This window comes from Phoca vitulina, unplaced genomic scaffold, assembly GCF_004348235.1.
Source record: "Phoca vitulina isolate PV1807 unplaced genomic scaffold, GSC_HSeal_1.0 scaffold18, whole genome shotgun sequence".
Lineage (NCBI taxonomy): Eukaryota > Metazoa > Chordata > Mammalia > Carnivora > Phocidae > Phoca > Phoca vitulina.
The window spans coordinates 28,050,177-28,068,973 of NW_022589721.1; positions in this window are offsets into that span (position 1 = coordinate 28,050,177).

The following is an 18,797-nucleotide window of genomic DNA, read 5'->3' on the forward strand; positions in this document are numbered from 1 at the left end:
GCAATGTCTTTTTACTACTGTTTTCCTTAGTCAGCACTGATCCTAAGTTCTCACTCTGGAAAGGAAGATTTCACTCAATACCTCCTCTCTCCCTCAGAATGAACAAAATGCCCACCTTCTTGCTTGGTGCTGTGTTCAGTTCTGGAAAATGCAGCTGCGGATCAGGCTGTGTGTCCCTTCAGAGGACTGTCGGGTGCAAGGCAACATTAGAAGCAATGACTCTTAAGCCTTCTTCAAGCTCTTGCTCTTCAATAATGAAGGGATGTCCCGATTGGTTTGCCTCCTTCTGTCCCTGTCTGTCAGTTCAGGAAACATGCACCTGCAGATTAATCTCCCAGAAAACAGCTCTGATCACCCAAAGCCCTCAGTTGTTCCCATCGCCTTGACAAACCCCACGCGCCTAAACCCCATTTGGATTGCTTATCACTCACATCCAGACAATGTAGATCTCAAGGTTGGTTCTGGAGCCTTCAGTCTGCTGTTACACCTTTGACAGGAGCAGTGGATTCCTGTTGTCCCCCGCCCGGCCTTCCTTCCCCCTGTCTGCTGGGAGAGTCACACTCACTTTTTAAAGCTCTCCTGTCACGTCACCACCTCCAAGAAGACTTCTCTGAATGCTTTCCAGAGAGACAGTTCCTCACATCCCTGAACTCAGAGCTCTTTCCGACTGTTGGTTTTATAACTCCTGCAAGTTTTAGTTCATGCTTTAGCCCCAGGTACTGCAGTTTACTCATCTGTAAAGTGGGACATTAACAATGCTCAGCTCACCCTTTGTGAAGACTGAGTATGTAGTGTCATAAGCTAGCAGATCCACCCGGTCAATAGAGGATTGTTTCTAGCATTGTCATGGCACCGTTTGATGGAGTATTATCTCCATTTATTGTTAGACTCCACAGCACCCGGAGCTGTTCCTTCCATGTAAGTGAGACCTGCTACCTGATTTTACAGGGAACTGTATTGCTCGTACATTGAGCAGAGCTGTATGGTTGCTTCTAAGGTACTGGGTTCTGAGAACACAGGGGTGGGGGCACAGGCCTGCCCTCCCGCAGCCCGTGGTCTGCTGGGGAGACAAACACACGGCACGGATCAGGCTGCAGCGGCACCGGGGTCAGAGAAGGGACAGAAGCCGGGGCCCCACGAGTTCATTGTGTTCTGGCTCACCTCATGGGAACTTAAACAGTATTTTTCTTCCCTAAACAGTGTTTTTCTTCCCTAAATTTTGGCCAAGACTCCAAAGTTGAGAACAAAGGGCATTAAGTGTTCACGGATTCTAAACGATGAAGGTGAAGAGCCCAGGAAGAACTGCTAAGGCTTGGCCCTCAAGTCAGTCCAAAGGCCCTGGCCCTTCACTCCCCTGGAGGCTATAAAAGAGCCTGGCAGGGGGTTAACAGGGAGAGGGTGGAAGGTGGCATTCTCTGCGGAGGAGAGTGCCAGCATGCTGGGGAGTCTGGTGCCCTCCCCACGGGTAGGCAGTGTGGTTGAGGGAGGGTAGGCTTTTCTGAGTATCTGAGTGCTTGGCCTGGGACATTCATGGGGAGGTAGGGGTGGCACTGGGGTGTGGGATGAGTGACACACGGAGCCTACAGGGCAGGGAAGCCAGCCATGAGCTGTCTGGCCACAGGCCTAGAGTGTGTGGGATGGTCAGCTGTAAGCCATGGGCTAAGGGGACATTATAAGCCACAAGCCAGAGATGGCATCATCCAAGCTAGGGGACTGCAGTCAGAGGCCCCCAGTGGATGTACTTCCATGGGAATCCCAAAAGAGCTGCACATGGGACCTCTAGTGTTGGATGACAACTCCAGGAATTGGGCAGTTCCTGCCCTTCACTTCTCCCCAGTGGAGTCCCCTCGCTCCTCCCACCCCACACTGGAGGACCCAGAGACAGCCTGGAAGGAGGAGGAGGAGAGAAGGAGAGATAACACGAGCCCTTTCTCCACAGTGGGCATCTCAGCCTGGGACAGGAGGATGCTGGCAAGAAGAGGTTTTATTTTTATTTATCTATTTATTTTTTAAAAGACACTTTTTTTTTAAATAAAGATTTTATTTATTTCACAGAGAGAGACACAATGAGAGAGGGAACACAAGCAGGGGGAGGGCGAGAGGGAGAAGCAGGCTTCCCACCAAGCAGGGAGCCCGATGCGGGGCTCGATCCCAGGACCCTGGGATCATGACCTGAGCCGAAGGCAGACGCTTAACGACTGAGCCACCCAGGCGCCCCAAAAAGAGGTTTTAAATAAGGTGAAGTTTTAGGCTTTGGTATTAGGTTGAACTGCTAAGTTTTAAAACTGCAAAATGGAACTACTTGGTAATACCTAAGAGTAGTCTGGAAAGTTGGAGTCCTTCCTTCTCCAAAACTGGGGAAGTGAGATTCAATCCAGCAGGGTCGAGGCATTGATGGGGAAGACAAAGCTGCCTTCTGTGCCAGGGCCAAGGATCTCTACAGAATGATTGAGTACACAGACACTCAGAGAGGTTCAGTGACTTGCTCAAGTGGACACAGCAAGGAGGTATGAAGCAGGGTCATGAAGCCAAGACAGAATTCTAAATTCTACTGTCCATGGTAAGGAGACAGGACCACACAACTCCCAGGGGGAGAACCACTTGCTTCTGCCAGGCTCAGCATAGAACCTGGTGTTGACATCAGGCATTAGAGCAGAGAGGGATTGCAAGGTGTCTAAACGGCAGGACGCAGTGGGTGCAAAGGTCGGAATGTGCTTTGAACGGAGAGTCCTTCAGCCCTTGGCCTCTGAGGTCTGCAGGATCCCTGCCCAGAGGAGGGCCCCTCGGGGACTCATGCCCCCATAGTGGCCTTTCCTCTTCAAGGCAAGGAGCTGGGTGGGGGTGGCGGCTTCTGGGGAGCGATTTCCTTTTCCAACACTTCACTCAAGTGCTTTCCGGCACAGCAGGACCTGTTGACCTGATAACTGTAAGAGCTCAGTGCTCGAAAGCCCAAGTGTCAGAGTCTGGGAGAGCAGAAAAAGAAGGAAAAATGCCCACGAAAGATGTAGCTGAGGGATCTAATCATCTTGGCAGCACTGAGTCAAGGGCCACGTGTAGAGGTGGCTGGAAAACAAGGCTTCAGAGAGGTTGGGCAGGAGGGGGGATGAGGGGAGCAGCTCCCAGCCTGGGGGACCAAAGCTACTGCACAGGTGTCCGAGCCAAGCTGGGGGGGGGGCTCCTTGGGGGAAGACAGGTGAGTGCAGGCCTTAAGGATGAGGTGGGGAGGCTGGAAACTGAGCAGAAAGGACAGTACAGAGGAAGCCCAGAGGAGTGTAATTAAAACAGAGGAATACAAACAGGTCCCAGCCCAGGCAGCATATTAAAATCACCGGGGGAGCTTTTTAAAAAATAGTAATGTCCAGGTCCTATCCTAGATCAGTTAATTCAGTGTTTCTGGTGGTGGGACCCAAGTGTCAGTATTTTTATTTTTAAAGCTCCCCAGGAGATTTTGCTTTGCAGCAAAGATTGAGAACCAGATTGGACTAGGGATCTGGGAAAGCGTCTCAGGAGGACAGAGTGGGTCTTGGGCAGGAGCGGGAGCTGGGTGAGGCTTTCCTGGAGGAAAAGTGAGGCAGAGTCCAGAGGGCATGGCAGGATGTGTAGAGAGAGGACAGGCTGTTCTGTGTGAAACAAGAGTCTGTGGTGGGGGCCGTGGTGGGGGCCCCTGGGCGGCTGGGGCTACACCCAGAGAAGCCTCATGTGCCCAGTCCAAGGTGAAAGCTTCTGGGAAGTCATGGGGATGTGCTACAGCATTTAAAGCTAGCTAGGGATGACATCCTTAGGCTGTTGTGGGAGAGAGAAAATGGTGGGTAAACACTCCTTCTCCATGTCCCTCAGAGGGAAGGTTCTGGAAGGAGTTCTGAACACCTCAAATCCAGCTCCTGTTTGCCATAGCAACACCCTTGAAATGCACCCCGACATTGGCTTTCCCCTATCTTTGTCTCATTCTCCCTGAATCCATACTCTTCCTTCCTGGAATCATCTCCTAAACAAACTTCCTGCACCCCAGACTCTATTTCAGGCTTTTTTGGGGGAGGGGAATTCCACACCAAGATGAGCCTCAGGCAGCTTCCAAACATTGTTCTCAAGGAGCTTGTGGTCCCGGATGGAGAAGTCGATGAGCACAGAGGTAAATACGACACAATACATAAGACACATCCAGGGATCAGCCTCGAGGAAACAAGGAGGGGTGCTTGGGGCGTTATGGAAGGCTTCCTGGAGGAAGTATTATCTACGGTGAGACCTGGAAATCAGGACGATACTGGCCTGGCAATGAGCATGTGTGGCTGTAGGGTGAGGCAGAGGGGGTAAGGATGAACGTCAGCGCACACAGAGTAGGAGATACCCCAAGACTGTCTGCACCCAGTGTGGCATCGACAGGGAACTGGGAAGATTTATGTGGGCCTGCAGTGCAGAGCAGGAGGGCACAAATGGCCCAGGGAGGGTGCTGTGCAGAGCTCGGCAGGGCCAGCTCATGCGTGGCTTTCTTGGCCACGGGAGGGTCGTTACGCCATGTATGCTGGATGCCACGGGGAATGCAGGCAAGACAACAGTCCCGCATACGAGGGGTTCGTGGCATGTGAGTTTCAGGTGTCTGGTACAGGGCCTGCCCCAGAAATTGCCTCTAACACAAACATTACTTGTCATTATTCATCTTGAGGGTCTTTTCCCCTGTTCCCTGTGCCTAACCCCCCTTCCTCCTTTACAATTTTGTCTTCATCCTTCGTCTCTTTTTTCTGCTCTCTGAAAATACCCAGCTGCCTCCAAGTACTTAGCAAAGGGAAAAAATCTTCTTGCCTAAAGAGAGAGCATGTAGATTCTGCCACCTGGTTCCTGGCTCCTTCAAAAGCAGGGAGGGATTGGCGGAGAGAAAGGTCTGTCTCCTGACAGGTGGGTGACATTTTATGGGGAATAATAAGAGGATTTCTGTCAAGCAGTCGTGATGGGTCCTAACAATGTTTGGGTGTTTATAGTTGGGTGAGTATAGGTCATGGCAGAGTCCCCAGGCATATAAAATTTCTAGCTGGCGATGGGGGGTGGCGGGGATTTCTAGGGCAGGACACTTGGATTTTCTTTTTTTTCTTTTTTTTCTTTTTTTATTGTTATGTTAATCCCCATACATTACATCATTAGTTTTAGATATAGTGTTCCATGATTCATTGTTTGTGCATAACACCCAGTGCTCCATGCAGAACGTGCCCTCCTCAATACCCATCACCAGGCTAACCCATCCTCCCACCCCCCTCCCCTCTAGAACCCTCAGTTTGTTTTTCAGAGTCCATCGTCTCTCATGGTTCTTCTCCCCCTCCGATTTCCCCCCCTTCATTCTTCCCCTCCTGCTACATTCTTCTTCTTCTTTTTTTCTTTCTTAACATATATTGCATTATTTGTTTCAGAGGTACAGATCTGAGATTCAACAGTCTTGCACAATTCACAGCACTTACCAGAGCACATACCCTCCCCAGTGTCCATCACCCAGCCACCCCATCCCTCCCACCCCACCCCCCACTCCAGCAACCCTCAGTTTGTTTCCTGAGATTAAGAATTCCTCATATCAGTGAGGTCATATGATACATGTCTTTCTCTGTTTGACTTATTCACTTGGATTTTCTTAATGGGTGTGATGCACTGGCAACTAGGGTTTCCAGGCGGGACCCCAAAGATGATACTGATAGTGGACTGCCCGACACCCACAGGTGCTCATCGAGGGTTACTATAATAATTAGTCTATCAGTTCTTTCTCTTTCTCCTCACCCTTCTCACCCATTCACCATGACTTTGCCCAATCTAGAACCTCAATGGCACCTCCTTTGCTGGTTAGGATTTTCTCCTCATGCTGGCTTTTGGGGCCTTCGGTACACACCTGGTTCCCCCCCACCTCCTCTGCTCAAGGCAAGAGGGACGGCCCTCCCCCACCCCGGGGGGAGGGGCACCAGGTTCCTTCTTAACTCTGCGCCTCCACGCCTCCACGATGGCTGACATACTCTCCCCCCCAAGTAGTCAGGGCCACAGGATCCCCTCCCATTAAGGTGGGCTTGCACCGGCTGTTTAGGGCCGATGACGATGCCGTGAAAGATCCAGGTGTTGACTGCTTCTCCATCCGCTTTCCCCAGGGTTGGCTCCATCTTTACATTAGGAGCCAGATGGCTACACAAGTTTCAGGTGTCGCATTCTGACAAGACACTGTTCAGAGAAAGAAGAAAGATGGTTCCCATGGCTCTCTCCCACGAAAGAGGAAGCTTCCCACAGCCCCCTTCATTTCTCCGTGGGCGGAATTGGGTCCTGGGCTCATCCCTGCACCTGTCGCTGGCAAGAGGGAGGGGGTGATCGGGACGACTTGGGCCGGCTCTGCTCAGAGGTCAGTCTGCTGGGAACTGTCACCAGAAATTCAGGTGCTCAGGCTCCAGCCGGGCCGGCTGGAGTCAGAATCTCCGGGGTGGGGCCAGATCCGCCTGGTTATTAGCTAACGGGCGACTCGGGTGATAACTGGAGCCACGTGCCGGTGCTGGCCTCCTAGGCTGAAAGGTCCACTGGGGAGGGAGCCACGGGGAACGGTGCCGCTAGCAGTTCTCCCGAACCAGCTGCAGTAAAGGCAGGGATGCTGTGCCTAGTTCCGCCAGAGCCAACTTTGGCCAACTTTGTTCTCACTCCAACACTCAGCCAGTGTCTGAACTTCACTGCTTCTTAAACCTTTTGAAGTTCACTTTTTGGCATCAGCCCTTAATAGTTCACGTTCATAGACATCGTCGCTTTTCATTCAACACTTTTTTATCAAGGCCCTGGAAGAAGGGGTTCTGGGTTCACGACTGGGAACAAGGGACACAGGGAGGCCGGGTGAGGGAGCTTTGCAACATTCTGAAGGTGAAGATTCATTTCATCATTTTATAGATGAGAAAAGCAAGGATCTGAGAATTAAGTGACTTGCTGACGGCCACGGGGCCAGAAGGGCAGAGCCGGGGCTGGAGCGGCTGGGCTTCTCTGCTCCAGCCCTGTTTACTATGCGCCCACTCCCTTTCTCTGAGCTTCCCTAAAATCCAAAGATCTCGTTCCTTCTTCCTGACACCCAGCTGCTGAACTGAAAGGGAGCTGGGAGAAAAAGGAAATGAGGGAGATGACATTTTTAGAGGCAAGACAGTTTTCAGAAAAAGAGGTTTTTGTTTTTTTTTTTTCCCTCTCCATTTTCAGGGGAAGTAAAGCAAGTTAAAGGCTCTGTGGGGAAATGATTAAGAATCAGTTAAGAATACCTTCCTGACTTTTTCCATTCTCCAGATGTCTCTGTACCAGGGGAAAAATGATCTGTTAAAAAACAACAATAACAAATAAAGGAAAAAAAACCTTTTAGCTTCAGTCAGAGCTATGAAGTGCTTGTGCTTGTGCTCAGTAGCTCCAGGAAACTGGAGATCTCTCTAGAAATAAACTTGAGGCCACTCAGTCTTAGGAAACTGGGGCTTGGTCAGGTTGATCTTTCTTGTTTATGAAAGTTCTTGAACTGTTGTAGAAACTTGGTAATTCCTTGATTCAAAATGTGAATTTTCATTCACTGCCTATCTGAGTCTGGGATGTTGTGAACCTGAATTTTCACCTTATCTCCTGTGGGGCTGGATGCATCATGGGGGTGAGCATATTGTAAATGGGCTGGAAACATTTCCTGGGAAAGCAGATAGAAGAGGATGGAGGTGGGTGGTTGCTCTGGACCCCAGCCCCTCACACATTCCCAGTTCACTGGCACCTTCCTTAAGCCCTTCCAAGGTTCTCTGTCCTCTGCCCCACCACCCCTCCCCCACCCAGCTCTGCTCACAGCCCCATTGGAAAGGTGTACTTCACCACGGATTCAGAACCATTTCACTTTAAAGTATAAACGGCTGGATGTAGCTCATGGTTGTCCCTCCCACGGCAGTTTGCAGAGCTACTGTGAGAGGCTTGTTCTGTGAACTCTGGGAAGTGGCTGCTGGGTCACTAGGGCATACCCTGGGGAGGGAACATGGGCTCCACACTGATCTGGGTGTGAGCTGTGAGGTTATGGCCCGGTCACCCTTTTCTCAAAGTGGGTGCTTTCCCTCCCCCGAATTACTGCCCTACACGGGTTTCCTTCATTCCCCAAAGAAGCTAGTTGCCCTCAAATCTTTGCTTCAGGGCCTGCCTCTGGGTGAATGCAAATGAAGACCCCTCAGGCTGTTGCTGGCGCGGGCCAATATGCTGTGCTGTTCCCGTGACGTCTTGATCCGGTTTCAAGGCCTGGTGTGAGTGAGAGGCAACATGGCGCAGGAGAAAGACCATGCCTCTCTGCTCTGTCCCCACATTGCTGGGTCATTTTTGCTCAGCCTCCTAAGCCCATAGGATTCATGTTGAAGCCCCCTCCTCCAGGGGGTTTGCTTGTGTTGGTGAGTTCTGGGGAGGAAATATCCAGAGAGCCTTTGGTGGAGTGACGCAAATCCTTCTGCTCCTAGGTGGCAGCTCCGGGACTAAGCTCGTGGGAAGGACAAGGGCCATTGTGTGCTGAGAAGAGCCTCCGGAGGGTGAGCCAGAGTGGAGGCCAAGCAAAGAAATCCAGCCTCCTCCCCCTGCCCCCCGACCTTCTACCACTGTCCTAACTGGGACAGACCAGGGCACATTGGGGTCTCCACCCGGCCGCTGTCAGGGAGGGAGAAGAAGGAAGCCAGACTTCAGGGCCGACGGGGAAGCAGGGCAGAAAATGCCCTGAAGGGAGGGCAAGCAGAGGAATGTCCAAATAGCTGTTCAGGAAGAGAGAGAGAAACACCCATTAGACAAGTGAGCAAACAAATTAATCTGTAATTACAAATTATGACGTGGTCTGTGAACAGGAACGGGGGGCTTCACAGAGGAAGTTACGCTAGAGCTCGGGCACCAAGGACAAGAAGGAGCGATCCGCACACAGGCTTTTCCGCACACATTCACCGAGATCCTGCGCCTGGGTGGGAATTTCCCGGTTTGTGCAATGAGCAAACCGAGCCCGGATGCTGGGGCTGCAGAGCCGATGGGTGTTAGAGCCAGACTTTGTCTTTGGGTTTCCTGTTCTTCTCACCCTCCCTGCGCTTCCCCTAGAAAGTGTACTGCGGACAGATGCAGGCACCGAGGCTCCACGCCTCCAGTCTGATAGTACCGCGAGGCTCATTAGCGGCTTCTCATCATGGCTTTCTCACACATCCTACCTGCCTCTTCGCCAGGGGCCCGGCTTTCTTACCCACCGCCTGCTCTCCTGTTACTATCTCCTCTCACCTCCCAGAGCTGTTTCCTCTGGTTCTCTGGAGTCCGAAGTCGGAAAGGGATAGAGGGGGACCGAGATGTGCGGTACCGGGAAGCCCTGCAGGGGGCGCTCTACCTCAGGCACGGCTCCTTGCCTTCCGCACCACCTGCAGGTGGAGGAAGATGAGTAAGATCTTGACAAGGGACGGCGTGGTTCACATAGGCTTTATCTCTGGCCTTTGAGAAAGGGGAGGAAGATCCTCCCCGTCCCAGGAACAAAGCGCTAACCATCGCTGGCAGCCAATGAGATACCACCACGACCTCAGCTCTTGTTCGGCTCCAGTGAACTTCTGTTCAAAATAATCCTCCCCAATTTCCTCCTAAACCTAATAAAAGCGGACCTTCCCTTTGTCCCTTCGGCTTTGCCCATGGTTCACCATGGTCTGCTTGTCCTGAATTGCAGTTCTTCTAGTCCTGAGTGAACTCATTTTGCTGATATAATAACTGGCTGTTTTATTTTTAAGGTTGACAGATGTCACAGAGATAATAATAACTGTCCCTTCCCGAGAGCTTGCTCGGAGCCCCCTTGAGTATATCTTCTCACTGAATCCTCAAAGAACCTGGATGGGGAGTTATTGACCCCATGTGTTAGCTTTATCTCCTGCGCATGCACATTGAGGAAGTGAAGTCAAACTAATTTAAACCCCAGAAAATGGGGCGGGGTTATTATGGAGATAAACGAGTGTCCTAGACAGCCCAGGAGCGAGAGGTACCAAACTTCAGGGAGGGTTTCAAACCACAGCCTGCAAAGCTGAGCGCATTTTCTCCCTGTTGCACCATCTCTGCTCTTCTTGATCATCTCCTTGTGTGCCTTATTTCTCTCTCTCCCTCCCCCCCGCTTTCACCTACCCTGCACCCCACTGCAATAAACATAGTAACAACACAGCTGTCCTGAGCTTCCACATCCCACATTCAGTAACTCAACAGACCCTTTTCTCTGCTCCAATTCCGAACACCCAGGGGAAGGGAGCGACCAGCCGCAACTGAGGGAAAAGGTCATGCACCAACTGCGTGACTGCTGCGAACCTCCTGTGGGTGGGGGTGGCAGGAAGGGGGAGGCACACAGTCATTCCCCGAGAGTGGACCAGGCAGAAATGGCAATAGGCATCTATCACGTTCATTATACAGGTGAGGGAACTGAGCCCCAGACAGGCCAAGTTTATAATGTCATACAGGTGGTCTGCCAGTGGGATGGGGATTTGAACACGTGACTATCCGATTTCCCAGGATACTTCCTTTGTGTCGTCCCAGAGTTTCTCACAGTGTGGGACACACGCCAAAGGTGGTATTTGAGATAAGCTTTGGTGCTACATGAATGGACATTTCAACTTTAATGTACATTAGAAAAATAATAACCGGCACATAAAACCATAATATAAAATTGCTTTTATAAAAAGATTTTAAATGATAAAAAAGAGCCAATTAAAATATACATTAAGTAAATCATAGTATAGGTTGCATAGTACATAGATATGACAAAAATTGTGATGGTCATTTGCAAAGGACAAAATATCAGCAGGGGTATTATCATTCTGCTACTGAGATATTTTTTTCCTGAAAGTCCAAGGATCTCACCATATTATTCTCTAGTTCTCCTGTCCCATCTTCTGTCCTCAATAGGAACAAAGTGTAGGGACTCAGTTATCATTTCTGCTCATGTTTCCAAAGCAAAACAACAGAAATCTACTGAGTGTCTCTGCTCGCCTGTCACAGATAGCACATCCCCACAGGACAAACCTTATGCATATCCATTCTTCACAGGAAAGGTTTGGCTTGTATTGCCAGCTGGAGTGCAAATACAACCCCTTATGTTTTCAAGTGAATTAAGCATGAGATCCTCCACACTTCTCAGAAAGTCCAGAGTCCCTTATGAGGTCTTCAGAATCAACCCTGCACTAATCCGTGAGGCCAGGTCTGCCCATGAACTGTAGGGAGAGGGAGATCTGGGAAGGTGGACCTCCATCTGCTTCTCCTGTCACCATCAGAAGGTGCTGGCAACAGGAACTTGTATCTCCTGTCCTCATGGCTCCCTGACTGGTCCAAGTCTCCATGGGAGTCACTTGGGCAAACACCCCAGGGGAGCCAGAGGTGGTTGTTGGGGAAGTGGGCAGTGGTGACAGATCTGGAGTAGCTTCCATGTGTAGCTCTACTGTGGCCCCAGACAAGCATCTCTCTTCTTCCCCTTTCCAGGTTCTTGCTCAGGACGCTAGTCTAGTCCTTCCTGCTGTCATCCTCAGAAGGAGAATCCTTGGTGTCCTTATCGGTCAGAAGACTTTGGCTGGGACTATCCCATTTCAACCCAACAAATTTCTTTAACTTTTTATTTCTAAATGGGGTGAGAGTTTAAGGTATTTTCCTCCTAGCTCGTTGTGCAAAATGGCCACTTCTACCCAAGATCGCTGTAAACTTCAAAGTCTTTAAAGGGGACTCTAGTTCAACTCAGTGAAAATCCATTCACTGAAACCCAATTCCATGGTTGATCACTTTAGTAAATTACCAAATCTCCTGATTAATCAAATGCTCGTTTTAATGATGTGTCAGTTTGAAGTGTTTTCTGGTGTGAGTGTTTGTGTGTGTGTGTGTGTGTGTGTTTGAGGGGGAGTGTGGGGGGTTCTCAAAAGCTTGTTTCTTGGGAACCTTGGTTGACTGGTCTCCATCTTCTCAGAGCAGCATTTCAAGAAATATTTTATTGAAGGGGCATAAGAGGTACAAACTTCCTCTTATATAACATAAATAAATCATGGGGATAAAAAGTACAACACAGGGAATGTGATCAATAATATTGTAATACACTTACCATGATGGACATTTCATAATGTTTAGAACTGTTGAATCAGTATGTTGTACATCTGAAACTAATTTAATAGCTTATGTCAACTATACTTCAAAAATTAAAAAAATAATAAAAGAAAGAAATGTTGCATTCATCCAAAGTTCAGAGCTAGTGGGCAGTCCAGTCTTCCTATAGGCACATTCACTCCATCGCCCTTTCAACACTTTGCTTTAACTTCTAAATAAATCTGAACCAATTTGCTAGGTTATAAATAAAAGAAACCCCTCAGCTGGGTGGAGACTTAATAAACCCAAACCATGGAATGAAAACTATGTACTCTACAGTTTTCTCACAGAAACATGATCCTATGTTTGAAAGGGTATTCATATACATAAAGCTGGATGAGAATTGACCCAAATGTCAATTTTTTTTTTTAATGCAAAGAAGTATCATTTGAGTATGACCCATTCATTTTGTAAAGGTAACACAAGTAAGCACCTTGGCCATGTGAAAAGAATATAATAGTCATTTATTTTCTGTGTTTTATAGTACACATTTCCAATCACCGTGGAATACTGATCCCTGGGGAGGGATGAATCCACCTGCTGAGAGGGTCTGAAGCCAGCATTTCCCCCTTGTGACCAGCAGCAGCAGGTATTGCTAATAGGTCACAGACCCCTTTCCTGGCAAGCCCAGAGCACCTTTACAATCTTTCTCAAGGCTTTGTTCCAAGCACTGCAGACCAAATGGTGAATTTTGGGATGGGATAAAATCTATCTGCCATCTTAACTCTCGTTCTGCTGGATTATAAACTTTCATTGACCTGGTTCTGTTTGCTGACATTCTTCCCCACTGTTCCACACTCCATTTTTCACGCTGCTCTAATGGTTGCTTTCTGGCTTCAGAATACGTATACCTATCACAGAGAATTATCCATCATTTGGCTAGCCTTTGCTCGTCTTTCTGAATTTACCTACAGAGAGTTTATAGCTCTATCTCCCCATCTTCCTAGCTTGCTCCTGAAAAAGCAGACCTGTCCTCCTCTTCCAGTCCAGTGTGGGAGCAGCCTGGTGCAGAAAGCTCCCCTCCTTTGGTTTTACGAAATGTCCATTACCAGTATGTCTTAGCAACCCCCAACACCTGAGGTCTTGGACACTGCTAAGCTCTTTCCTTAGCCATAGCCTACACCTTGGATTCCATTGTGCTCCAGGCTCTAGACCTTTGGTATTTCCATTTACCAAGAAGCTGAAGTAGCAGAATTACCTGCCTCTATGTCCAAAGAGTTCCCTTAGGGGTAAACAATCTTAGGAGACAGGAATTTATTTTCTGGTCCTGTAGAACTACCCACGTGCCCTGGGCAATCTCTCCTGGAAAGCTCATGAAAGTCTTCAAAGCTACATTCAAGGTTATTTCTTTATAAAATCCCAATGCTTTATACATACCTCCAATTTGGCCTTTCTTGTGCTATATTTTAATTATATGTATGAGTATCTTGTCTCCATGCTCTCATACAGACTGGGAGATCCATTAGGGAAGAGATAGTTTTGTTCACCCCTATGTCCTGAAGGTAAGTCACAGTGCCTATTAATTAGTAGGCAACAAAGTGTACAGGAAAGAGTCAGACTTAAGCATAAAGTAGCTCCAGGTTCCAATCCCAGTATTGACACTTACTGGTTGTGTAGTTGTCTGTGAATTACCTTTCAAATAATCTGAATAGGTCACATGGATTTAAGAAATTAAGTAGACTAAAACATTTTTATAATAGAGCAGCCATCACCTGCTCTCCCTGTCTCTGTCCTGATTTTTACAGGCACTTTTAACTCTTTGGACTGTTTCTTCTGGTATTTGTCTCCATATCACTAAACAATGTGCTTATGTTGCTCTTTTTGCATTACATATTTAGATAGTATCTATTGACGTATTGCTATAATTAATTAAGATTTAACCCCTTTATATATTTTGTGTATATATTAGATATATTTTGTATATATTATGTGTGTGTGTATATATATGTATATGTATATACACACACACACACATTCTTTTGGCAAATTTATATCATGCCATATATTTAACTTTTTAACAGGGTTTGCAGTATTATGACTATTTAAAGTTTTCTCTAGAGCCAGGTAGTACACTATGATTTTATTTCTTTTCTTTGTATAGTTTTTGTCTTATTTCTTTTCTCCTAGAATTTATAGTTATTATTCTTTTTCTTCACCTTGCAATATCTTCTTTATAATTTTCCTCCATACGTTTTTTTCAAGAGCCTCGTCCAATCAAATATTGTCCTTTTTATTAAAGTCACTGCCTTCCCATCCAGGCTGAACCAGTTTCCCTTCTAGGTGGCATGGCCACCCTCCTGGACATTCTTGTACCCTCACATGGGTGGGGTCTGCTCTTCCTGCATTTTACATTTTCCTCTTCCTTGATTACTCCCTTAAATTGCTAGAACATCTCCTTCTTTATGTCCTAAAAGTAGGTAAACTTGTAGAGCTCTTGCATATGGGAACATGAATTTGTATCCTACTGGGATTAGGTAAAGGCTGGAAGTGGATTGACTTCAGTATTTAGAATATGCTCTCTGATCTTCTAGTAGTCAGTGTTGCTGGCAAGACATCTACAACCATTCTGAGTATCCTTCCTTTACGGGGGGACCATTATGGGTTGGATTGTGTGCCCCCAAAAGATATACTGAAGTCCTAACCACTGGTAACACAGAATGTGACCTTACTCGGGAATGGAGTCTTTGTAGATGTAATTATTAAACAAAGATGAGGTTGTACTGAAGTAGAGAGGTGTTAATGCATACAACTGGTGGTTTTTTGTTTTTGTTTTTGTTTTAAGTAAGGAACCCAACATGGGGCTTAAACTCATGACTCAGATCAAGACCTGAGCTGAGATCAAGAGTCAGACGCTTAACCAACTGAGCCATCCTGGTGCCCCGATTGGTGTCTTATAAGAAGAAAATGTAGACATAGACACAGAGACACAGAGGGAGGACAGTCATGTGAAGACAGAGATAGAGGTTGGAATTATACTGCCTCAAGCCAACGAATTCCTGGAGCCACCAGAAGCTGGAAAGAACAAAGAAGGGTCTTTCCCTGGAGGTGAAGGAGTATGGCCCTGCCAACACCTTGATTTTAGACTTCTGGCCTTCAGAGCTGTGAGATAGTAAGTTTCTATTTTTAAAAAATATTTATCTATTAAATTCCAGTGTTATATTAGTTTCAGGTGTGCAATATAGCGATTCAACAATTCTATACATTACTCAGTGCTCATCATGATAAACGTACTCTTAATCCCCTTCACCTATTTCACCCATCCCCCCCTCATCTCCCCTCCAGCATCTTCCAGTTTGTTCTCTATAGTTAAGTGTCTGTTTTTTGTTTTCTCATTTTTTCCTTTGTTTTGTTTCTTAAATTCCACATATGAGTGAAATCATATGGTATTTGTATGTTTCTATTGTTTCAAGCCACCTATTTTGTGGTATTTTGTTATGGCACCCCGAGGAAACTAGTACGGGAACTTTTTTTTTTTAGCTCTTCAGAAACGTGTATTTTAAAAGTGAACTATTGTTATCCAAGTATTACATATAGACAGTTTTAAAAGTAAAATAGTCCTTGATTTAGGTCAAGTTCCCTAGAACTCTAGAGGCAGAGCCTGAGAAAGGGATTCTTCTGCCATTGACTTACTGAGGAAATGGCCTTCAGAAAAAACTGCCAGAAAGTGAGGGAAACAGGAGGGAGCAGGAAAGGAGCTGGGCAGGTGGTTTCAGCCGGAGTCTAGCCTCAGTCTGCTCCCACAGAGAGGGTGGAAGTGCCCCAAAGCTGATCTTCCTCGAGGCAAGCATCTCTGTCTTTGTCAATCTTTGGCTGGCGTCTGCCCCTTGCTGCTGGTGGGACCGGTCACGCCCAGGTATTTCCAGGTGAAGTAGCTCTTACCAGCTGAGAGTAATTCTATCTAGAGGGATGTGACTTTTAGCCACTGGCCATTGATGAAGATCTGGCAGAGTCCTACCAGCATCCATCCCAGTCCTTGTTTCCTCTGCCTAGACATATTAGCTTTTCACAATAAATTTATTTCATCCATAAACAGCTTTTCCAGCATTCTGATGGGTCATAATTTCTGAAGAAACTTCAACGAGGAGGGTCAATGGGATGGACAATAGTTCCCTCCACCCCACCCATTGCAATTGGACCCAGGCCATATCTATACTCATCACCTCTTCTTTATCCCCTCTAGAAGCCCTCTCACTCAGGTATCACTTCTGCTAGGCCAAGTGGCTTCCTCAGTGGGGTGATGTAGACACTCATCTATACTCCTCCCTGCTCCCAACTTATAGCAGCATGACTACCTCCTCCTCATGAAGTTCAAGGCTAATGACCCCCACTTGTATGGTAATATACTAGTCTCCTGACCTACTTTTATAAGGAGCTCAAACTGACCAGGCAATAGCCATAACTTTAGCTTTAGGAGAATCTTACTCTGTTCTCAGCTACATGTATCCCTTCCTCCACTTGGGGAACCTCTAGTCCCATCGAGCCTAAATTTTCAGGGATTTGGAAGTCAAATCCCCAAGTGGGTCACTGAGAGTGATGTTGAATGGGGCCACTCTTACTTCCTCCACTTGATTTCCAGCCCACATAGATGAACTACTGGGGATACATGTCATGCAATGGCCACTGGTTTAAGTGTATCTCCCATCCTCAGATGGTGTCATCTTTAAGCTGGTGCTTTCACTCCTCCTTCAAGAGGCCATTCCATTGGCATATCTGGCGTGCAGTGATTGGATGGTGTTGTATATGGGATACAGTGGTCTGTTAGATTCCATGTCATGTGGGCACCATAATTTCTCTACTACATGGTGTGTCTCATGGTCTGAGGCAGTGTTATGCAGGAGATCCCATGTCATCAATCAAGCATGAACTCTCAGACAGTGATGCTAACCAAGACCTTATGGCATGAAAGACAAGCTCATATTCAGCGTATGTGTCCATCTTGTATGATGCATGTGGAAAAAAAGGTAGGACAAATCTCTCCAGACTGGAGGGGGCTGAGGTGTGAACAACTATCAAGAGTTTGGGTGGCCTCTTCTAGGTTATATCAAGGACTCAGCATGAATCTTTGTTCTATGCAATTCAGACTTCCAGTGTGTCAGTAGCTAGATCAGGTTCGGGGAGAAGAAGCCTGTGCTATTGAGCCCATGCATGCTTCCATCTCTGCCACTGTGGCTCCTTTGTTCGTGCACACATTGCATGGAAGAGGCAAAGGCTGGTTGACATGTCTTGGCAAGCCATCCTCTCTCACTGTTGTTTAGCACTTCTTCTTCAGGGTACTCTCTAGTGGACCTGTGACATACTTCATGAAGATTCTCTCCCATAGATCCATCCATATGCCTCATCTCTGGACATCTTTATCCCCAGTCTTCTAATATTGCTTCTTTTAGGCCCTTGTCCAACCAGCCAAACCATCTGCTCCTGCCTATAAATGTATGTATATCCTTCCTCTGGACATTTCTCTCTCCATGCTAAGTGGACGAACATGTCTTGCAGCTCCTTTGGTGTATAATACCTCTCCTTTTTAGTGTATGAAGCACATCCCATCCACTAGAGTCAAGAGGAAATGTGATCCCAGTTCTTGGTCTAGTGGCCAAGAGTGAAGGTGGGAATAGGTCTTGAGGAGGGCCAACATTGTCTTGTAAAGACACCAGCCTCAAGTGAGATTTTAGAAGAGTGGTCAACCAAGTAGGGGCTCTGTCTTTTAAAAAGGAGGTCGGACCACTTCTGCAGGCCTAGTGGATTAAGGGAAATCTTTAGTTCAGTATTTATCAATATGACACCTAAAACAAGTGATGACTGGTTAAAAGCTGGCAGATGACCCAACTCTAGCCTTGGATTCATAGAGCCACTGTCACCAGCTTGCAGAGATTGGGTTCCTTAGAAGCAGAGCCTGACAGAAGGATTTTTGTGCAAGTGATTTATTGAGGGAGTACACTCAGGAGTAATCTGTCAGAAAGTGAAGGGAGCAGGACAGGGCAGGGGAAGGAGTTGAGCAAAGGGTAGCTTCAGCTGAAGCGTAAGCACAGTCTTATCCCACAGGAGGCTCTGAAGGATGATTGGAACCCTGAAGTTTTCTCACCTTGAGGAAAGGGGGGACAGGCTTTTGTACTTCATACCAGGCAGTCATTGGCTAGTGGCTGTCCTCAAAGTCACAACTTCCAGATTGCTGCTCTGTTGGCTGAGTGAAATTTTCTGGAAAAGTGTGCATTTGTGTGTATTAGCAACCACCACTTATAGCAGCTAGAGGACGGGTACACTTCCCAGGAAAGGGGGTCTGGGCAAAAGACCAACAATATCTACCAGGGTGCCAAAAAGTGTATGTCAAAACCCGTACCTATACCCATCCCCACAGGCCACCACTTTGAATTCTTTGAGTCATTTCTTCTAGTAGTTAACTTCATAAATCTAAATCTTATGTTTACTTACTATGTCAAATTTTATGCATTTTCTACTGATTTTTCTCTTATAGTGAGGAATTGTGCTATTTTTATTCTCTCAAGATAGTCATGTCACATTTTAAATTCAAATTTATATTAAGTGTTTTATTACTAAAATTATATAAACACTGTCCACTGCTGAACCAGTAATGTGCAATGCTTACTTTTCTTCCTTCCTTCCTCCCTTCCTTCCTTCCTTTCTTTTTTCTTTCTTTTTCTTTCTTTCTTTCTTTCTTTCTTTCTTTCTTTCTTTCTTTCTTT